The 24,316-nt window shown below is 43.6% G+C and overlaps 2 protein-coding genes across 4 annotated transcripts in view; one reads left to right on the top strand and one right to left on the bottom strand.

Moving 5' to 3' along the window:
• Tio (zinc finger domain-containing protein tiptop) overlaps window positions 1-24,316 on the bottom strand; it is a 149,374-nt gene that overhangs the window by 115,331 nt on the left and 9,727 nt on the right. The window lies entirely within an intron of this gene.
• Window positions 9,532-24,316, top strand: part of LOC139812757 (uncharacterized) — a 68,215-nt gene continuing 53,430 nt past the window's right edge. For both annotated transcript variants that reach the window (XM_071777838.1, XM_071777840.1), the window contains exon 1: window positions 9,532-10,121. The gene's annotated coding sequence lies outside the window, so the exon portion shown is untranslated. The remainder of the gene's footprint in view (window positions 10,122-24,316) is intronic.

Genomic DNA, 24,316 nt, shown 5'->3' with positions numbered 1-24,316 from the left:
ACATTTTCGGCATCGTAAAGAGAACCGAGAGCGTTCAAACACACAGTGATAAATACGCGATGATTATATATCTTTCGTGCAATAAATTTGTTTGATGCTACGCCTACATTCGCCACGTTTATTGACTCCCCCTCACGTCATCGTGAAACCGGACACGTTATCTTTATAAAACTCCCCGGACTTCCTCGCCCGTGAAAGCGTTAATCGCGAACGATCTTTCTCGCATATTATTTTCCGCGTGCCAGTCGCATTCTCGCACGCAAAAAAAATTTAAAAAAAAAAGGAAATACGGAGAAATCCAGCACTGGTAAAAATAACTGAAAGCGAGCGGCGGCTGGCGGGAGACTTCATAATTGTTGAATCAATTTCGACACGCGTCATAAATGTCTTGAAAACGCACTTGAATACGCGACACACGCGTTTCACGTTATCAGGGAAAATTCTCGGCCGAGATCTCGGCGACGATAATGTCCGACATCTATCATCGAGAAGTAACGGCGTACTTCCTTTTATTCGACGTCGCTCTATCATTATCACGCTATCCCGACAATTTATCAGTGTGCCGAATGCTAATTGGGAAATTAAGTAGCGCCACCGCGGTCACGACGCCCGAGAATGCCGATGCGATGCCTGGTGAAAAAGAAAAACCAAAGGAAAATCTCCGATGGTAAAAATTGAGAAGTGTCTGTCGGCGGGGAAACGCTCTCACGTTTAGCACCTCGTAAAATGACGGAATCAGGCCCGCCCCCCGCACGATCCACTTATTTCGTAGCTCGCGTCTCTGAAATTTCCAGCGCCGTCAATCTACCATGTCTAAATCGATTAGATCTTTCTCTTTCGCACACGAATAGAGTGAGATAATGAGTGAAGTAAATCACATAGTTTTAGATAGAAAGTTATTTGAAACGAACGTGACCATTGAAGGAAACATCATTAATTAACATATCTATAAGGTTTTTATTTTTTACGATTAAATTGAAGATATATCGTAAATATAAGTATATTTATAGCTCAGAAAGAGAGAAAAGGAGGGAAAAGAGAAAAAAATTCGAAAAAAATTTTTTTATTCACACAAGAAAATAATAAAACCATTAAAAATAACAAAAAAAATTTAGTTTATAAAAATGTTATTTACAAAAATAATTTAGAAAATTAATAATTCCTTTATCTGGACCGCTTCTCTCAATTTCTAGAAAGCAGTTGATTAAATATATATAAATTTAAGAAAATCGACAAGAACATTATTTACAGGCTGACATTTTAAGTTTTAAAGGTCTGAGATCAAGATGATATTTAACGGTGATTCGACATAATACTGTGATTATCAATGCACAAAATGACGATTCTGATAATTTATATTCAAAGACATTAAATGTCTTATGAGAAAGAAAGGCAGAGGAAAAGAAACAGACATTCGTCATCGCACACTTTGCATTTAACGAACATAATAAAATGCCTAATATGCGATTTAACAAGAGACTCATTAATATTTTTTTATTCCAGCAATATTTTCCGCGAACATGCACCGATCTCTCCATTTGGCAGAGAGATCTCGTCTGGCGGGATCGAAATTTCGGCCGCATTCAATTTAATGCGACCTTTAAACGCGTCTCGCGAAGCGACGAGCGAAAAAAAACGGAAATCATCGGAACGACGCGAAAGAGACAATAATCCGAAATAAAGCAAAAAGGACAACAGCAAAAAAAAACGGAGAAAAAATACCTTTAGCGGAGTGCCGATGCGAACAATGGTCGCCACAAATCAACGGGATTATGCCACTATTTCACACATGGATGTGACCGGCTCGCATGATAAATCAAGCTGTCGTTCGGCCACAATAAACAATAACATTCGGACGGCCGGCTGGCGGGACGGCTGGTGCGACTCTTCTTCACTTAACTCGGTCATTCGCTCGCGCCGCGCGTGTTATTTCGCCGGCCTCGGCCCTTCTGAATGCGCGCCGTTTCGCGTGATAATAAATCGATCGATGCGCGACGGACGCGCGCAAGAATTTCACGAGCGGACGGGATGATGATGCGACATTTACGCAGGACGATCGATTTCCCGCGCGCGCGGGGAATCCTTTGGGATGATCGATATTCGCAAATTTCTCTTTTTCGCCTTCATTGTTGAGAACTTCTCTACAACAGCTATTGGAAAATTTATATAATGTAAACTAATGCAATAAGTGTTGACCGTACGATGTAAAATTAATAGATATTTTTATGCATTTCTTAATTTATCTTAGAGATTTAAATTTAAACGAATTCTGTACAAATTTTTAAAAATTGTGTTTTAAATTTATTAATTTTTTTTTTAAATATGTGCTAGTCAAACTTCGGGCTGATATCATAATTACAAAATCATCTGTTTTATATTAAAAGTCAAAGAGCATTAAATTAAATTTTGGTTAAATTAAATTAATAGAATTAAATGTTGAAATAGAGCATCGAGAATTTAAAGAAATAATAAAAGCTTATTTTCCGATTAATGTGTGTGCGTGTGATGTTTATTAGAAAATTTAAAATCTGTATTCGTAAACAGATCTTTATTCAAACATTTATTACGTCTGGAATAATTGAAATATGCATAAATATTAATTAAAGTTGCAGTTAAAAGATTTTACAATTCAGGTCACTTTCGTATATCTGTTATCGCGTAAAATACAAAACTTATGATTAATGTGTGGTTTGTAATTAATATATTAAATATACATATTCTCAATCATTTGTATAACGTTTTCGAACGAGAGAAATCTGTTAAAAAATTTCTGTTACATTTGCAGTCTTTGCTCAAGAGAAATAGCGACTCGACAAAATGAAGAGGATATAGGTCCGAGATTCGGTTCGATTACCTCCGCGGGTCGAGTGTCGGGGTTTCTCGCTCGCCGGTCCGAATTTTCTGAGGATCGGCGTAAAACGAGTCGTGGAATTTGTTTGTCGAACTTAACCGAGCCCACAAAACCGGTCGTGTATACCGATCGCGGCGGAGTGGCCGGCCGGTACCCGCCGACTAATTATAGCCTCCTATTTATTTTATTTACGCGTATGCGCGCGGACGCACTCTCCGCTCTCATATATACGCAGACCCGGAGCAGAGAGACAGAGAAAGAGAGAAAGACAGAGAGAGAGAGGGACAGAGTGGTGCAGCCATAAATCAAAATTCCATTTCAACGTTCTAACGAAGGATCAAATAAAACACTTTAATTGACGTTTTTACGGCGGTCGGCAGCCGAAGTCGAACTCCTGCCTACACCCGGCCTGACCCTGCCGCCTTGTTCGCTCGCGGGAATACGCGTGTACACGCACGACGACGTATCCTTGCTCTCCTCTCTCGCCGTCCGCGCTACTTTTTTCTCCCTCACTTTATTTTCCCCGAGTCGCTCCCTCTCGTGATCGAGGAAAAAGGGACCGCTCGTAAGGACCCGACGCGTGATACGACGCTGCTTTTGGTACGACTCGAGCGAACATTACGAAGTAACAAAATCTTTCTTTCTCAGTTAAAACTTGAAAATTCTGATCGTATGATATCATGATCTGCGTTGACTGCAGAATAAAAAAGTTCTTTAATTTTTTAACGATTTTCGAAATACGGCGCTATACGTAAATATGGAGGAAAACGTTCTAATGTTTGCATTTCGATTTCTATAAAAAGATTGCTTTCTGCAATAATAAAATCTGGATTTACCGTAATCACGGTCTTGATCTGTGATTAAATAATTACGTGATTTTGATACATCAAGGAGATATAATTCAAAGTGTACTGATTCATTTTCTTCATTTATATTGATATATCGAGACTGGTGATCCTTTTCACGTATGCAGTCACGATATTGAAATCGATAAAAGAAGTAAAAAGCATCGCGATGATATCATAAAAACGAAAATTACATTAATACAACTAATATTATCAATATAAGCAAAGCTCAATATTGGGATTATGCGCGATAACGTTATTTTTCCTTGATCGAAGAGACATAAGTGACGTGACATATTCCGTCATGACACATATGCTTCGACACATTGATATAATCAAGTTTCGAAAATCAAAGCTTTTTCGCAAATGCAAAACCAATGCGAGGGAATTATAGGAATTATAGTCAATGTTCAAATCTCAGTGCTCCGCAGAAATTAAAATTTTAAAAACATGTTTCAAAATGTAAAAATAAACAATGAGGAATTCGACTGTATCAGATCAGAATTAAAAGGCCAGAGAAAGGCAGGAAGTAAACATTTGTGCGTATATACTACATAGAATTATAGGGAGGAGGGGGAGAGGGGTGATTATAGCGCTAGGGGTTATTGTTGAAGGCGCGTCGTTGCCGCATGGCGGCCGCTTACGCCGATTATCAGTAATTTCATGGTTTTTCGGGCGAACCGGCGTAAACATAGAGAGTGGTCCCCCTAGCCACTTTAATATCGTTTCGAGCCGATCAATAATAATAACGAAATATACGCGGCTCTCTCGTCCCGACGCCGATACCACAGCGACGTATTATAGTAATTTCGCGGCAATACGGTTTCCTTCTCCCGACGAGAAGATGCTCTTGGACCGCTCTGCTGGAAGGTCATCGATGGAGGCTTTCCGAAGATGTTGGCAACAACCAATATGGACCAACTTTCTTAACTGTTTCACTATTAAATTCCAGTCCAGTATATTACATAACATTATGTAATACTTTTCCAAATAGAGATTTAAATTATCGATTTAAGTCCACTTAAAATTGACAAAATTAATTACTCCGTTTTAAAAGAGTTAAATTTAACGTTAAATCCGCACTTTTGAAGAATAAAATTGATCTTCGTTTCGTATGATCAAAAAACGGCAATTTTTATTTTTTCCCGAAAGAAATAAAATCGTGAAATTTTAATAAATAAAGAAAATATATCATCACACATTTCATTTTATTTTCTTAATTTATTAAAATCACATTTCTTGATGAATGAAAATCGTGTTTTACTTCTTTCGGGCTGTCAAAAATTAGAGGAAAGTAATGATGATGAATTAATTTGTACAATATTTTTTCGATAGATAAACTCAAATAATATTTTTTAAATAAATGTGCGTTAAATTTAATATAATAGTTCATTCATGGAAATTAATGTGAAACAGAGAAAAAAACGTTCAACGTATAAATTTATTTTATAAAGCTGTAGGCTAATTGTAAGTAAGTAAAGAGCGTGAACGAACACGAATAAAGAAACTGATTTTAATGAGAGCGAATGGCGCCGCGAGTACGAACGAGCCTAAATTTTTTACATCGACGAATAGGCTCCATCTTTTTTCGGAACATCAAAGAAAAAGCGGTCACTATATTTATCCATGTCCATCCGTGAATGTTCGCAATCATTTATCATATGCCAAATAGACTCGCAACTTAGCGGTCTGGTGCCAAGGAATTTTAAAGAAGAAGAAATCGATCATCTTTGCTAGCTTGGATTCACCCTTAAATATTTTGTCGGCAACGAATTTACAGGTGCATGTGCGGTGCTGGTCTTCAGCGGTACATAATACTGCGATATGTCGAACATTCTCATCCTTCCCATTAGTTTTAACAATTATTGAAATAATTTGATTATTAAATTATTAGATTATTAGAATCAGCAGTTGCATAACTCAATATGAGTTACTAATCACGGTCGTTACGTAACTCACACTAATGGCTTTATGGAATTAGATATTTTGCATAATTTATTAATTTGAAATATAAATTAAAACGATAAAGCCGCCTTTTAGCATTCAGTCAGTAAATATGTCTTAATATTTATCTATATCTATTATCTAATCAACCGTGCAATATAAATTTGGCGTTTATATATTAGTGTTAAAAAATTGCCTCCGTCCGCGTTAATTTGCGTCGCGGGTATCAAGTGGATCGTATCTTCCTGCGACAATACATTTTTAGCGTTATTATTTTGTTGCAGTATGCTGAACGCGTGTCATGCACGATTAACGTTGGGGAGCGCCATGGAAAGCGCCGCGCGATCGTATTCTGATGTAATTAGTATGCGCGTGATCGTAATTAACCATGTTTTCACGAGTGAGCGTTAAATGCCGCAAAGAAGAAGCAACGAAGAAACGAGAGAAGAGGGGAAGAGGGGAAACCTGTGAGAGACATCGGGCGTCGGCGAGGCAATCACAGGATAAGTAATTTATTTGTTCTCTTATTTGCTACCTGTGAAACTGACCACTTATAGTTATTATATCCGCGTAATAATTACTTTCAAAATGTTAATTATTTTGAGCGCCGCTGTAATTGAATATATCTGCATTTTAGAGATCAATGTATTATCAACGCGGCGAGTGACAAATTATCTTCTATTTTAATTTGGGGCGATGGATCTGTGAAAATTGTATTAGATATACATATGTATGTGGAATATATGTAGATGTACATCAAATTTAATAGCATAATAATTCTGCCTGGCATAATTCCAAAATCCTTCCATTATACAAATTGGTGAATATTCTTTTAATACGCATTACACGCGCGCAAGCACAAATGAAAGAATTTCAGTTTCAGGAAGAAATAGCGTATTTAGTTCTGTTAGCATATTTAGCATAGCATAGCATATTTTACTTAATTTATCCAACAAGAAACACAACGATTATTAATTATACTTATCCGTATAAAAAACGCCGATTTTATTCTAATCTTTTATATTCATAATTTCACACTCTGTATATATTAAAATCCGAAATCGCGACACGGCGAGTTTATTGGCCGTTTTCACGGTCGCCGCGATCGATGCGTTGGAAATCGAGAGTTTGCAAGAACGTGCTGGTCGCCTTCTCGCGTTGCGACAGAGGAAGTAGAGAGTATAAAGCGTAAAATTTATCACATATATTCCAAATCTTAAATGCTCTCAGTGTCTCTTTGGATATGAAGAAATTAAATTGGAAAAATACGAATTAACGTTTCGCGCTATAACAGTCGACTATAAAATGTAAAATAAATGACGGAAATAAAAGTAGGAAGACGTGACGATACGCTAATGAATAGATATAGAAAAACGTAGATTGAAAAAGATTGCACGACATAAATAATAAATACATTAATAAGCGGCATCTCTTTACTTTTCTTACATTCGTAATATTACAAATTTATTTATTTAATTATTCGTATAAAATTAAAAAATTTCTCCTTCAATTAAATTTTTACCTCTTCATTAAAAAATAATAATTGTCTATTGTCGTTAAAAATCGAAAAGAATCGATGCCAGTTACGTTGAATTAATGATGATGTGTAATAATGATATAAATAAGAATTTAACAATTATTCATTGATAGTTATTTGACAAGCAGAATGATAAAAGCATTTGCAAAGAGACCCGTTTACACGAATCGAGATAGAGATAACATCGAGAGAGGCAGCAAGAGGAAGGAAGACAGATAGCTTGCGTACGCCGAGAGATAACAAAAACAGATAGGTAGAAAAAAGTGGTCTACTTGTTCAAGCCTCGTGTTCCGAGTGTATAAATTATAATTTATACGTAGCTCGCGCGAGAAAGAGAGACGGAAGTTAGTATACCGCCGAACAGGTCGAGTTTGCGGCTTGATTGACGAGAGAGAGCTTTACGATTGGTGGCGCCAAGTGGTCACGTAAAGTCACGTTTGACGGCTATCGAGGGGGACCGCGACGCGAGTCGAAACGCGGACTCGGGGGCGGGGGGCAGTGACGTGAGAATGGAGCCGGCTTCTTCTCGGCACACCAAACACGCCGTACCTAAGTCAGCAGCCTATCCCTTCATGTTGCCGAGAAGCCACGACTCCATTCTGAATATCACTGTGCTCCACGCAAACTGACCGGCCGTTATAGTGCCGTGTGACGTCACGTCAGTACGCCTAATTTCACGCTGCGACGCGGCGAAGGATGCCTCCCCGCACGCGCGCGCGCGAGCAATTCACTCGCATCACTCGCAAAATTGAAGCTTTCCAAATTCGATATGTCACATAGCGTCGCTTCTTCTCGACAGACAACAAAGAAAAACGCGGAGCAGGCGCGACACGATCTCGCGCTAACGTAACGCGACTACGGTATACACGACAAAAATTTGTGCGGAAAGAGCGCGGGGCGCAGGGGGGGGGGCGAGAACGTCCCTTCCAGAAAAGACGGGCGAATTAATTGAGAATCATAACCGACCGCCGTCTACCAAAAAGAACAGCGCTCCGAAGCGTTCATTTATACTCCTCAAGTTCATTTTCGACAAATAAAGAGAAACGATTGCGACTCACTTTGCGTATCGTCCTGCCAGTCCAGCCAAGAATGCCTCAAGTCCCGCAAGTCCGCCATATGCAATGACCCGAACAGGTAGACTGCGTTGCCGCCGCCTCCGAATGTCGCAAGACCCATTTATCGCGATCGTCCGGACCACCAGTGCACTTGAAACGAACGCCCGTCGCTCGATTCGACACTCCCGACACTCGTTCACTCGCGAGATTCGCATTCGGCGGATAAAAAGACGCGAGAAACACGGAGCGGTCACGATCCGCCGTCTCCCCGACCCGCGCGCTACGCGATCGGACAACTGAACTGATTGCGAATACGCATACGGCCGTTAAAAATCGAAAGGAGAGGGGCGGGGGGGGGAGGTGCGTTCGTCAAGCGTTCACGCCGCGACCGGCGCCGGTTTCAAATACGAGCGATATTACGCGAAAACGGAGTAGACCACTCGCAAAATTTCTCGAAAGATGAGTTACATATGTATGCAGCTGGGTCGAAATAACGCTTTATTCAGTACGAATTAACTCACATTTTCGCATAATATTAAAACACTGCGCGAATGAATTTCTCACGCGAGAGTGGCATATCGACTCGCTTGATATTAGCCACGCACGAATCACACGATTCGTGTTCCTGCTCATCGCACTCGTCGCCGCGCCGAGAAACACTGTCCGTTTACTCCGTTTACCTTAGTGTTTCTCGATTAGGTCGCTTTGCTACCGTTTATTGGCTGCGTAATGTCGCCTGAAGTTGTTTACGTTTTTTTAGGCTTTTCTTGGAAGAGCCTCGAGCCTCGCGCGACGCTCGCGAACGCGTCGCTCTGCTACCGTTTATTGGCTGCGTAATGTCGCCCGAGGTTGTTTACATTTTTTTAGGCTTTTCTTGGAAGAGCCTCGCCTCGCGCGACGCTCGACGCGGCGTACTCTCCCCACTCCACTACTCCCCAACTCGCCGAATTTTTCCTATTGCCATAGTCGCGGTCAGTATAGTGCGAATTCGGGGCTGTGTCGGTGTATTCAGTCCGCTCCGCGTTTTTCGCGTTCTCTAAACTCTCGTCACCCTCGATAGTGAATCTTGTGCTTGTGCGCGAATGAGTGCCGAAAGTGTCCTGGCCAGTATCGTCTTCGTCTTGAAAACGAGTGCTATTATATAGGAAGAAGAAGACGAAGAACCCGGAAGTGTCGGAATCGAGCGACGCGAGCATTTTAATTGACTTATCGCATAGACACAACGGATTTAATGGCTCGTCTACAATAGCCGCGCAAGAGTGTGCTGTAAAACGTAAGCAGTAAGCTATTGACTAATAAGATTTTCAAATCGACTGTGGTTGGTCAATAGCTTACTGCTTACGTTTTACAGTATACTCTTGCGGCTATTCGCAGGCGATTTGCGTCTCCTCGCTCGCCGAGAGTGAATTTCGCGTCGAAACAACGTATCTGTCGTCGTTGTGTACAGTGAATTTTTGAAAATTTTCGTTTCACCCGCAAGTGAATTCGGGAGTCGCGCGCGATTGTTGATAGGCCCGCGAAGCGCCGCTCGCAACGTGAACGCTTGATGAACGCATCTTCCCTCCCCCCTTCCTCTCACTTTAATTTTTAACGGCTGTATTCAGTCCGATGACGTAGCGCGCGGGGAGACGGCGGATCGCGACCGCTCCGTGTTTCTCGCGTCGTTTTATCCGCCGGATGTGAATTTCGGGTGCGAACGAGTGTCGGGAGTGTCGAATCGAGCGACGGGCGATCGTTTCGAGTGCACTGATGGTCCAGGCGATCGCGATTAATGCGTCTTGCGACGATCGGACGAAACGAGGCAACGCAGTCTACCTATTCGGTCATTGCAAATGGCGGACCTACAGGACTTGAGGCATTCTGGCTGGACTGGCAGGACGATACGCAAAGTGAGTCGCAATCGTTTCTCTTTGTTTGTCGAAAATAAACTTGAGGAGTATAAGTGAACGCTTCGGAGCGCTGTTCTCTTTGGTAGACGCGGTCGGTTATATGATTCTCGATTAATTCGCCCGGCTTTTCTGGAAGGGACGTTCTCGGCCCCCCCTCCCGCTCTCCGCGCTCTTTCCGCGCAAATTTTTGTCGTGTATCGTAGTCGCGTTACGTTAGCGCGAGATCGTGTCGCGCCTGCTCCGGGTTTATCGTGTCTTTTTGCCTGTTGAGAAGAAGTGACGCTATGTAACATAGCGGATTTCTAAAGTTTTGATTTCGCAGGACGCGAGTAAATTACGCGCGGCGCGGGCGGTACATTCTTCGCAGCGTGAAATTAGGCGCACTGTCGTGACGTCACACCGGCATTATATCGTCCGGTCAGTTCGCGTCGAGCATATTGAGACCACCGATTTTCGGCAGTCATGTTGCCGAAGATTCGTGTCCTCATGGGGGAGGAGCGGGATGGACGAAAAAGTCCCACCGTCCTCCGTCTATTTTCGAGATAATGATACTCTCTCCACCATCAACCCCTTAAATATAAACATACAATCGCCCCCCTTATCCCCCGCTACAGCGGCCACGCCGCCGTCGCCGCCGTTCGGTTGCGCGTTTCCTTTTTCTTTCTCTTCTACACCCTCTTTCGATTCTCGTTGTTTTGCGGTTTACGACGGTTCGCGTTACAACTGATTATTACCCCCCTTTCCTACCCCCTTTCTCGTCGCCAATTCTCGCTCTCTTTCTCTCCTCTCTCTCTCTCTCTCTCTCTCTCGCGCTCTATCCGTCCGTTCGCACGCTCCCCTCGTTCTGCTTTCTCGCTCGCTCTTTCACCATTATTATACGCGGTCATATACGGCCATTATGCCCGGGCCCCGATATACAACACAATCCGCCGTAATGCCGGCCATAAAATTAAATTAGGGTTATAACACGATTTTTCACAAAGGTTCCGTGGGCCGCGCCGCGCCGCACGTTTCAAACCGTTTCCTCACTCCCCTCCCTCCCCCGGGAACGTCTTCCCGCCCGCGGCTCCTCTTACCCCACCGTCGCGTCGTGCCGACGACTACCTGCCTCGAGATGATACCTACCTGCCCGCCTGCCTGCCTGCCTACCCGCCTGCTCGATCTGATCGTGATCGTTTCATCGCGTCTCGAGTGGCCGGCACCGGCGCGCGGTATACTATAGCACGACAATTTGCACGATGTTACGGCCATGTTAGAGCCGATTACTCGGCAGATTTTCGCGGGCATAAAGTCGCGCCAGGTGCGGCGCCGTGACTTGAACGAAGCCGGCGCGCGCCGCGCCGCGCCGCGCCACGCCGCTGCTCCTTACGTCGTGTTTCCGTTTCTTCTTCGACTTGTCGGCGCCGCGCATCCATCGATTCGCGTCCTCGTACAGATTGAAGTAGGTCTCGTGAACGCGTACGCGATACGTAGGCGTCAATCAAACGCGAACAAGAATATTCAACGTTAAATCACTGCCTATAGATCTGACTTAACGATAAACAGCTTCTGCTCGAAATTATTCTTCTCGAGAATTGAACCATGAAAAGAATGTATTTTATATTTATTTGTCTTCTCACACAAAAAAATTACTTCGCCGGTTATGTACGATTTATTGCGTGTACGTATGTGACTGCCCTGTATGACTCAATATTTATCTGTTGGAAATTACAACAAATTTCTTATACATGTGCGAGCGGTGTAACATGCACATGTTATGAAGAAAAAAGATGATCACACAAAAACGTCAAAAACAGTAAATTTTTCGAGACGGCAGTTTTAGTGTTTCTAAATAAAAAAAAAAAATAGCTCGTATACATGTTTCTGTGTGTGCCTTAGACTGCATTATGCTATATATATGCACAATTTTGCTGGTGTGCATCTCTATTTTCGCCGATAGATCGATGAATGCAGACGGCACGTTCTTTAAAATACAGAAATTGAACAATACAAGAACTTCAGGTGTGAAAATTTTAATATCTATTCATAATATATTTTCTTCGGAAACAGAAGAAAAGAACTGAAAATACATTGATACTGGTTGATTTAAAGTTCCAAGGAATGGTAAATAGATTGTAAATAAATTGTTTAAGGTAGTAAATAAATCTCGTCGAATATACTATTTTTTTTCGATATTAACAAGCAGCATGACATATGTAAGCAGCATGTATATTATGTATAAGACTTTATAGACTTCTAGTTTTAGACTAGTCTGATCTAAAACTATGACAATTTACTACTTATATCTTGTTGCTACGTCTGGCTTCGATTTTTCTCAAATTGGCTCCGCGTTAGTAGTTAATCGAGACCGAGTATTATTGGCAGTCCGTCTAGATGGCAGTCAGCAATGATCGTTCGCGAAATAATGCATGTAACCTTTCAGAATAATAGGACCGCTGTATAATACGATCTTGTCTGCGATGGATTTAGCTCTATACTATAAATATATATTCATCACAGATAATTTTAAAAAGTACTAAGAGAACACCGGATGAAATCAATAAAGAAAAGTAATAGTATGCACAAGTAATATTTATGAAATATGTTTAACGCATGATAACTTGATAAATTGCATACATATGGTGTTATATGTTAGCTTTACGCTCTACGTTAATTTAAAAATTAAACTTTACGTTAATTTTAGTATTTAAACTTGATTATATATTGCTTATTAAAATCTTACACATCACAATATATTATAATATATACCTACGTGTACGTAACGTTTTTATTTCACTAATAGCCGCGTTTGTTGCGTTGTTATGGAATTGTTATAAATATCTATCAAGCGTGTGGGATTGATATTTTTATAAAAGTTCGCGCCGTCGCGCTCTTCTGAATAATAATATCACGTGCAGATGATTTAATATACTCGTATCTGGTTCAAATCTCTTTCGAACGCGAGAGAAAATAGTTACATCGCGAAAGATATGGAGAGAGATGTGTCTGTGAGATCTCTTACTGATCATTGATATACAAGATTGAGAGAGTAGCACTCGATCACAGGTTAATTGTGACGGACAGGCGCAATGATACACCGGTATATCCAGACGCGGATATTAAGGTCATCCTGCAAATATATCCCGTTTCGCGTACCAGCAGGAAATTAAGGTGAAAATTGGCGCGACGTCTGACGCTCACTGAAAAGGTATACTATTCTTGAAAAATAGGAGCTTCAGCAACGAGACATAAAAAAATATCTGTGTGGCACGGAATACTTTTTTTGGCTCTCATCGCCGACGATTTGGATCAAATGCGATCGATCTAACGAGTTTTATTTTTAAAGGAAATTTAATTAAGTTTAACGAACAATTAAGTATTAATCGATTTATTATAGAATCGTACAATTGCGTATTTTCTAAAGAGGAATGCAAATGGCTTATGGCCGCAAATACTTAACCGTTTTCAGCTAAATATTATTTTATAATAATGAGAAATTACGAATAATAATAACAACAAAGATAATTTTTTTACAAGATGTCATCTGTAAATTACAATACGCTCGAAAAATATTGTATTTTTTTGGTAGGTTTCGTATTAAGCTGACGTGTTAAATATTGCAATATTATTTGTAACATCAATCACGTACATATTCGTAACTTGATCAATCGCGTACAAAAATCAGGGAGATATTCTTTGGAATCTCACCGCTTATTATCACCACATCGGACTGCCATCGCCGGAAGAGAATCTACGGCATTGTCCGTCCGAGGAAAAAAAAAGAATTCATTCGATGGAAAGGATTCGGTCGAGTCCCCCCGGATGGACGTCCGATCGTAAACGTTGACGAAGAGAGGTGGACGGTGGAAGAGGCGAGAAGCAGGGAATTCAAGTTTCGCGAAGGAGAAGAGCTCGCGAGGAGAATTCGAGAGGCCACAAATCACGGGACGGGGGTGTCGGTCGTTGGAAGGAAGGTTTCGCTGGAAGGTAGAAGAGGGCTACGAGAGGGGGACCGTGGGGCGAGCTCGGAGGCGCAGCGATAACAGGGATGGTCGAGGGCGAGGAGCACCGTTGGCGTCAGGAGACAGGGAGGCCAGAGGGCGGCCGGAGGGAGGGTGAAAAGGGGGGGTGGGAGGGAGGGAGAGAGAGGGCGTATGGCAGGCTGCAGACGCGGGGCGCGACATGCTTTATGACGTCTGTTCATCACATCGCCCCAGTCTCATAAATTAGAAATCACCCCTTAGATAGCTCTGGCACCCATCTCTACGATGGCGTCAGTGCCGTATCGCGGGAGGCCGGGATCGCCTCCGACTCGTCCACGGGGCGCAAGAAGATCGGTGGGGAACAGGGGAAAGAGGGCATGCGGGAGGGAGGGAGGGTTGGCGGGGCCGGGGTAGGAGGGCGACGGGACAGCGCGGACGACGGCAATAATTTTCAGCGTATGTCATGGCGGGGAAAGGAAAAAAAAGAAGCGAGAGAGAGAGAGAAGAAGTGGATACCCAGCTACGGAGGATCACACGGGCGTTCCGGCTGACCTCTCCCCGGTTTCGACCGTGTTTCGAACCTGTACGGCACTCGGTGGCTTTTGAATGCGGACGGTACGGTTATTAATTACCGAACGCGGGTGATAGGTATTTATTGCTGCGCCGCGCTGGCGGTACTTTTAAACAATATTAGATTTAGACGTGCGCGTCGGCGTGGAACGCAGATCGATCGGTTATATCTCAAGACTGGGAGCGTTATTAATCTCGGGACTTGGTTGCTCAACTTTTGGAATACCGCTGGTGAACGAGATATCGCCGATTACCAGCAAAAAATCGCACGTTACTTTCTCTCTCTTTCTTGCATCAAAATACGCTATCATATGAGTGACTGGCGAATGCGTTTATAGCGAGACTAAAATAAGAATATTTCTACTAATATGCAAAAGCGACAATCGATGTTAAATGCAAATAGCCAACGATCGATTGATTTTCATTCATAATAAACTCTGAGATGAACAACAAATTCTAAAAAACCTGGAATGAGTATACATTATTTGTATGGTCATCTAAGCATAATACCGAAAATGTATAAGCTGGTTATTGTCGATTGCGCAATCCTTATTTAAGCGCAGTACGACGATTAGCGATAAATTCAAGCCGGAAAGCAACGAGGAGAATCGCTGGGGGTACGGAGAAGAGGCAAGCGCGACGCGACGATTATCGAGCGGTCGGCCGGCGACGTCAGGGTCGACGACGACGTCGATTGAATTGGTGTAATGAGCTGATTGATTGGCGGTGTCTGCGCGACCGTCATCGTTACACGCCTCGGACACGCTTACATGTGCGCTGGCTAAGCGCGCAACGTCGCCCCGCGTCACTGTCAATCGCTGGCCGTGTCCTCGTCACCCCCTATCCCGCGTATATCCCGTTCGCGATCAACCTCCTCCTCTTCGCCGCCGCCGCCGCCGCCACCGACGCCGCCACCTTGCCTCTCTGGCAGAAAGAGCGACAAGTGCGCCGAACTGTCAGCGTGCCAAATATGTTCTCCACTCTTCGCGCCACTTCTCTCTTTTCACGCCGCGTGTGAATCGTCTGTCCGCGACCGTCTTTCTCTCTCTCTCCCGCCGTCTCGCTTCGTCGCATCGCGTCCTCTCTCTCCGAAGCTCGCGGCCAAATCTCATTGTCGGCTGAATTCGTCGTGCAATATTTTCTTTCTTTTTTTTTATCACTGCCTATATTTCGCACGCCTGGGAAAGCAGCCGGCAAGGCGAATCCTCAACTCCGCGCGGCCGTTCGCTTCTTGCGTGAGAAACGAAGCACAAGTTTGGCAAGTTTGGCAGAATGCGTGTTATCTTTCAGTAAGCTCGATCGTACTCCGTGATAATCGATATTGAATAATTAATGAGATAGGCAGTTAGGCAAGCATACATCGTATGTTATAAAATTATAGATTAGTTTGTCTGTGATGATGTATTTAATTAATAAGTCGCAGCCCGATAATCCAACAGGAAGTCAACAAAATAAAAAGCATTTTGCATTGACGCATAGATGATAAACGCAAATCTTCGCCGAAGATATTGGAAGTTGGAGATCGAAGGATCTTAATTGCCGGTATTAAGCTCGGCGTCATTATGAATTCGCGCGAACGCGAACCGGAAACGAAGGAATGAAGTGAGAAACACAAGCGAGAATCTATACGGGGGACGCATTATACCGTCCAGTAGCTGCGACCGGCTGGGTTTGTTGTCGAGGAAACTTTAATTGGCTCTCGAATCCGAACGATTAATTAATCTTCGATTGACTCTCGACTACTAATGATTCATTATCGGGGATCTTTGTCTTTGCACAGAAGAGGTGCTCGACAGGAAAGAAATCGAAGGTAGGAAATCGTGCCTCCTAACGATGCGGTTTCAATATTACAAGAGCAAAAGAAGAAAAAAAAACGGGTAGAAAAAGTTGGAATAATTTTAATTACTTCTAGCGAAGAGCCGGCATCGTCGCATACATTGTCTCGAGAAACGCCAGCGCGATTATGAGCCCGCGGTAATAATCGCATTTGCTTAATGCACGGATCGCGAAAAGTCTATTCACCTTCACATTTTCGCAAATATTTTCCATCCACAATTTTCCCGCTTTGAAATCACGAGGCATTGAAATGAACTTTGCCAACGTTTTATTTGTCTTCCCCGTCCGACATATCGGACAATCAATCGTGCTGTTTATGGTACATAAACTGAATATAAAACACCATTTCGCGATACGAGCGATACACGTCGTGTGTTTATAATTTTATTTAACGAAGGTAAAGGCTTATAGACATATCAAAATATAACAATGTTGTGCTCGATGTGCGTTCACGTTTCATACATTCGACATGTTTACGATTTTATTTAACGAAACCGATTGCTTACGTAAATGAAGGCAATGTTGCTTCGGTTATTACTTACAGAGCAGAATAACAATTATCGCCGGCGCGCGTTTTCTATATGAATATTAGAGCGCTCCCCAATCAACTCTCTCATCTCTTCTTTCAGTCGTTACCTATTCCTTTGACCCATATGCTTTTCCACATTTTCCTCAACGATCGTACGTTGGCGATAAAAGAAAGAATTTACCTTCCGCCGTTTCCTACTTTTAACTTATCCCTCCTCCCCCCCTCCCCTCCTCCATTGTCGAGTTATATTCGCCGTGCGTTGCGCCTCGAGCATTACTTAAACATTAGCGCAAGTAGAGGTATGGAAATAGATCGTATCTGGAAATAATAGTGGTTCGCTGAGCATAAATGATACCGCGATAATAAAAACGCGGAAGTGCACGTTTAATGAAGAATTATAATATTCTGGCACATCAAAAGTAGACTCGGTTGCAAATGTGAATTTAATACTTTCATTACCAGCCGCACTTTATGAAATCTTCACATGCTTGGGGTGATATTAAAGGGAAGGAAAAGAAACGTAGGAGGTATCATGATCGTTAAATGTTACCCTATTAGGTACTGATCGAAAGCAAAGACTTTAATTGAGATATGGATTTAATACACGCGAGCAGAGCGTAGCATAATTTACATGTGTAGTTAAAATATAATATTGTATAATTTAAACTTTACTTAAATAGAATCCTATATCCTGAGGTATAGGATTCCGTGTTGCGTTCACGCTAATTATACACTGGCGCTTCTTATTTCTCTATCACATTCGACAAATACACGTATCATATTTAACTTTTAATAAAAAAAACATAAATTAACTTCTTTAGAAATGTTTCTCAGAAACATTTTTTTACAGAAAATAAAATTTTATGTAGAATATATTATTCCAAACTTTTGTATATAAAATAAAACAGGGTAGTTTATAAAGATTAGCGAAATTTAGATATCGAGTAAATATTATATATGTGTTATATGCATGTACGTGCAGCTTCTCGCGACGTGCGATCGTGTCCAATTTCTCCTAGCAATCCAGTAGGTGCAGAAGTAATAGAAGGTGACGTGAGAAAAAAATTAACCGGATATTCTCGATCATTCGCCTCTGTGCTTGCGAAAGGACGGCAATTCGTGAGCCGCGCATTTATGCGAGTTCTAAAAAAGGCAACGCGAAGAAACATGGTGCGTCAACGACGTCTCGGTTCACGAAAAGTAGACGACCGTAATAGTCCATTGAACCCATTGTCCATCCGGGCCGCAGCACCGATGACGCGGCGATGGTTTCCGGCAGCGTTGCGCCGGAGAGAGAAAGAGAGAGAGAGAGAGAGAGAGGGAGAGAGAGAGAAACAGAGAAAGAGAGAAACAGAGAAAGAGAGAGAAAGAAAAAGAGTCCGCTCGATACCGAGGGAGTACTCGCGAAAAGTGCGGACTCGAGATACGCGCGTTCGTAGGAAGGGAAACGATGAGGGGTGAACGGGGGGGGAGGAGGGAGGGAGGAAGGTGGTCGTAGAAAACGTCGGTAGCGGTTCACCAACACCAAAACGGAATACGAGACGGAGTCTCCGCGATACACGCGCAGATGTGTGCGCGTATACGCGAGTATGCCTCCATACCGTGTATATGTGTACGTGTATGTGTATGTGTATGTGTGTAGTGCGGATTCGACGTGGAGGCGAGGCTGTCCATCTCGCGGCACGTCGCGGTAGAATGGAGTCGTGGAGGACGGCCGCGGGGGGTTACGGGGTAAAGGCGGTGGGTACTCGGTTGGTCGAAGGTGGACGAGGAGGAGAGGGTGGTAAAATGGGGGTGTTTGGGTGGCCGAACCCGAGGGGTTCGGGACGGCGAGGAGGGGTCGGTCCCCGGGGGGGAACGGGGGGTAGCTGTCGCTCGCCCGGGCAGCAGACGTCTTCTGACCCGGCCGGTGGCTCAACTCGACTCAACTAGACTCAGCGCGCGCTGGCAGGAGGCAGCAGCCAGAGCGAGAGGAGGAAGAACGGCGAGGGAGAGAAAGCTCTCGCGCGGAGGAGGTGAGAGCATCGGTGCGGGGGAGAAGGAGGAGGACGGGGTTGGAGATGGCGGAAGCGGGAGCGGGGGGGCGGTAGGTGCATTGCTTTTCGCAGTAGAAGGTGGAGGAAGTTGGGGTCGTAAGGGTGGCAGGCGTATCGATCCGGACGGAGCTTGGCTGACGGCTGACGAGGCCGTCACGCGAGACGAGTCGAGACGAGACGGACGGACGGAGAAGGCCCCCTCTCTCGTCTTCCCGCACTCTCGCGCGTCGCCCCTCTTTCGCCTAACGGCTTCTGGAGAAGCGAGCCGGTGGGGTGGTGGGTCGCCCCTCGTAGGAGGGTGGCGGAGAGACGGAGGGGCGCGCGAGAGATACTGCTTACTTCCCCTTCGGGGCCTCCTCGCCGCGAAACAGTATCTAGATTGTACGTATACGCGGCCGAACAGCTCGGCCGTCGCCGTGGCCGTGCCGTCGATGTTGCTGCAACACGCGTGTCGTGCACGCGCGCGTGTACAAGGTGTCAGAAAAGTTGCGCCGAGTTCGCTTGGACGAGATACAATACGGATGGACATGGTCTGCCGATCGTTCCGCTTGTTTATTCAGCTCAACCCTTGTAGAATTTTACTTATCTCTCGCTGCATATTAATAAAAAATGTGTCCAACCTTTCGATTTGCTTCGCGATATTTCTCTTGCTATATACGGTCAAGAATCAATTAAGCAAATAATCAAATGAGGAACTCGACGGAAATTCTTTTAATTTTTGAAAAAGTTTATATATTTAAAATTTCTCCATCAAATCGAGGGATGAGAGTTTTCAAGATATCAGGACTTTTCTGTCGCGTTTTTCATTTTCCAAAATTCCACATATCATTTGATAACGATTTGATAATTGTCCTTTGATTTATATCTCGTGTAATTATCTGCTTTTGTTATAAATGAAAATCATAACAAGTGCTTTTAACAAGTGCATTAATATCCCAAATATATTTTATCATAATATAAATAAAATTAGAAAAAAAATTGATTAAACTTAAACCATTGTTTCTTTTAATCCGTTCTGAAAATTCTCAAGCACACCTTGTACGTGACAGCGCGTCTGTGTGCGTGCGTGAGTGGGGAGTACTTTACGCGCGAGGCATTTCACCCCTCGGACTCCCCGTAGGGGTTCACGTTTACGGGTTTTGGCTGCGCGTTCCTTCGTCTTCTCTCTCTTTCTCTCTACCTCTCTCTCACTCTCATTCTCTTTCTCGATGAAAATGCTTCTCTGCCAGAGCAGGGATAGGTGGATCTTCCTTTAGTAAGAAGACATCGATGAGGGTTTTCGACGAGGATTTCCGATATCGCTTATCAACCTTTAATTACTTAACAGTTTTGCATGAATTTGAGCGAAAAATACTGGACGAGCTCAAGAAACATGCATATCATTGTTTTAGGTTTTTGAGGAATAAAGATCAAACAGAGCCGCTTTGTGTTTGAAATGGTTAAAAAGTAAGCTGTAGAAAACTTTGTAAAACGTGTAACGTCTCCGTTTTTTCTTTTTTTTTCCAAAGTGGATTTAAAACGTTTTGGAAGTAAGCTCTTCAGTCTCAAGCCTCCTATGTTGTTTCCTGCTAAAGCCTACTATTACATGTCATGTTCACATTTGCGCGGATTTACCCTCTTGCTTAATGCGCTTTAAAGCTCATTAAAATGCAGTTTTTATATATTCATATGGAATCTTCGTGAAAGTATACTCTCATCATCCACGTGTTTCCCGAAAAGATATAATAAACATTGTATTGATTGAAACTTAATTCTCTCTGTTTGGAGAGAGAAAGTTTGTATGTGTATAAAAATCATCCTTATTTATAAACATTACGTTGTGTTATATAAACATTGTGTTGTGTTATATAAATAAGAACGATTACGTCTCGCAAATTCTCCTGATTCATCTCCCCTACAGTGATATCACAAAAACGCTCCAATGGTGTGTTCCTTCGTAAAATATCTTTCTTTAAAATAGATCGGCGAGAGAAATTCCGAGTTTCGTCCAGTCGACGTTGCGTGCATCCTTGGAGGACTCGCGCGAGGTTTCGGGGCGAATGTCAGACGCGATCACCCCGAGAAGGTGTTCACCCGGGGGGAAGGAGAATGCCCAGGATCCGCTTTGTCGGATACGGCGACTTATTGTTAGTGGCGGTGTGCGTGCATGCTGACCGTGCGTCTACCCGTCTGTGAAGTTCATCTCGCGGAAGCCACCGATGTGCGGCGGCTCGCCGCCTCCTCCCTCATCTCCGTCGCCCCCGCGACTGGCCCCGGTCCCTCCGCCTTCCTTCTTCCCACCACTACGCTCTTGGTCGTGCTCTCTTTTCCGTCACCCCCTGAACCTCACCTGAACGAGCCTTGTCTCGCGCATTACTAGCGGCGTGTCCGGGTATTTTAATCATGCAAACTTGGCACCTTTTATATGAACTTTTCGACGCATCTATAATACTTAAGCATATGATGCATCTTCAAATACTTAAGCAAATTATATTACTGCAGTATCTTTTAATTTATCGTATTATAATCTTTTCTGTTAAAAAAAATTTGAAGTTTTAATTTTTTTTGTTGTATCACTTTTTTTACGAGAGGCTGACAAGAGTAACGAACTGTCTTGTTTGGCAAAAAGACTTTGTTAGAGAATACGCCGCAACCTCTGATGTTCGGACACTTTACACGACTTTGACTGTTGACTGAGTCTTCGCTCGCTCGTTGCAAGAGCTACTATAGATGGCACTACATTTCACGCAGTATTTCCTGTGCACGTGTCTCTGTTGCGCTATTTTTAGATCTTAAATCATTTTTAAGGTTTTAAATCCAGCTCTTTAAATTCTATCCGAACTCCGGGAGAATAATAAACACGAAACACGGCCCGGAGTCGCTTTCTAGTTCGTAGCGTATCTTGCGGACGGCGAGCTTCGTTTCGCGCATTTACCGCCGGTTTGTCGTTGTGATTTAGCTATCTGCTGGTAGCGTTGAATTATACGTGGTACGCGGCGCACGGAGGGTGGCACGCGGGCCGCGAAGGAGGGAGGGAAGGAGAGAGGGTGGGATCGCTCGAGCAAAGAGAAAGAGGAGGAGAGTGAGAGAGAGAAAGAGAGAAGCAACGCACCACCGGCACCATCACCTTCCATCTACTTCTTCCGCAGCCGGCTGCGCCGCGGGACTTGTCGCGAAGGCAAAAGGCTCTCGCCGCGTGCAAAGGCCAAACACCGAAAGTCACTTAAGCGTGCCTCTGCCGGCGTGCCTCGAACGGTGGTTCGTTTTCGAGTGGCGCGGCTTGTCAACTCTTACGCGAGAGAACCATTCTCGTCCGGTGATCAACGCAGTCGTTCGCAGCTCGAAGGAGTGGATAACGTTTGCTTTCAACGTGTATCGCGCGCCATGGGTCGCGCGAATCTTTCGAATCGATGGACACCGAAGGACTTTTTAATAAAGGACGCTAAAGCTTTACTTTATTAAAAATAAATGAGATTGCCCGATTGAAGGAAATCGACGAAAACGGTTTTTACACAAATTAACACGATTACAAATTAACCTAATTATAAAATCGACGGTAAATAGTACGTTATATCATATGAGTTGCACGATAAGAGCGTATCTTCATTCTTGGATATTATAATTTTAATGCATTTAATGCGAAACAATTCGCGCCACATCAATCGCATTGAAACACTCGCGTGTGTTGGAAAATACATTTGCTGGCGACAACGTAGCACCACTGGCGATTCTGATACATTATTAATGCGTCCTAACAATGCATTATGCGCGTTAATAACAGACCGACGTTTCAGCGTCGGTACTCGGTACCCACCGACCGTCACCGCCACTTCGGCGTCGAGCGCGGGCACGACACGAATTCCGATCTCTCCCGTATACTCGTGATCACGCCGCGGTGCAATTCGGTTCCTTATTTACAGCCAATTAAAATCACGGAGAAGGCGCGCGTTACATTTAAGTCGGAGAGTCCGCTCGCGCGATCTGCCCCTTAGTTAAATCGCGTCGTATTCCAGTCGGGCGGTATTAACGTAAAATTCTGTTTCCTGAAGTGCAAGAAATTAAGCATTGCGAATAAATATTTTAACCCTCCAGTGGGCGCGTGGGATGTATTTTACATCCCACAACGGCTCGTAAAAAATAAGTGTTCTGAACTCGTTTCAATACAAAACCGATTATTATCGAAAGAACATTAAAATTGAAGTTTCAATCTGTTAATATACTTTAAGATATGTGCAACAATAAAGTATTAAACAGAAAATAAAAAATTATATGTGGTTTTTATATTTATAGCACAAATAATGTGGGGTGTAATTTACACTCCACGCGACCTTTTAAGTTTTAAATTTTTATGCGCCCACTGGAGAGTTAACAATTAATTACCGTGAATTTAATGACACCAATAAATTACCACTAAACACTAGTACGCAGAAAAGTCATAATTTCTCATCATTGCATTGATTTGACTGAAATATAGTGAAATCCGGAACAATAATGGAGCGTATCATACGTCGGGGATTGGCCAGGCTTTGACTTGAATATTCCTATATAACGGGTCGAACGTAACTTTAAAGCTGCGGATATTATTTAGCCTGATTTATCGTGTTTCTTGAAGAAAATTCGAAGCTGTTTCGCCTTTCTCTATTATAAGAACGGCGCATTTATTTCGGCGTGTTCTCCCTCGACGATGAGCGCGCTTCTCGCGACGCACTCGTCAGTCGAATGGCGAAGGGCAACAAATCACTCGGTAAACATAAAACTATGGGATATACCGGTACAGATCGGCATGAGGCCGCGCGGATGCGCTTTGATGTGCGCTCGCCACCACCCGCGAGCGTCGCCAGCAGCTCCTTTATGGCAGCCATCGAGCATCTGTCACGGGGCCGTCTTTTTCTACGGCTAATTTATTAGAGCCGCTTAAAACGAAAGAAAGAGAGGGAAAAGAGAACGGGGAGAGAACGAGAGAGAGAGAAAGTGATACAGCGGAGAAGGCGCGCGACGCGGCGCGACATCAGCGTCCGCGTCGTCAAAACGGTGGTGGTGACGGGCAACGCGGCAGAGTGTAAATCGGGAGACGGATCGGTCGGATACGAAAACGGCGGAGTTTTACGAGTTTCGAAAATAGGGTGCGAGGAAGCGCCTGTGTCCCTTCGCACGTTGCGAGAAGCGTCGAGAAACGCGCCGTTAAATGACTCGTCTCAAACGGAGATATCGACGACGAACATCCGCGACAGCCGGCCTCACATCACCGATTACAACGTCGTGTCATCCTTGCAAAAGAGCGCG

Source organism: Temnothorax longispinosus, chromosome 5 (genome assembly GCF_030848805.1).
Source record: "Temnothorax longispinosus isolate EJ_2023e chromosome 5, Tlon_JGU_v1, whole genome shotgun sequence".
Lineage (NCBI taxonomy): Eukaryota > Metazoa > Arthropoda > Insecta > Hymenoptera > Formicidae > Temnothorax > Temnothorax longispinosus.
This window is presented reverse-complemented; position numbering and strand designations above follow the sequence as displayed.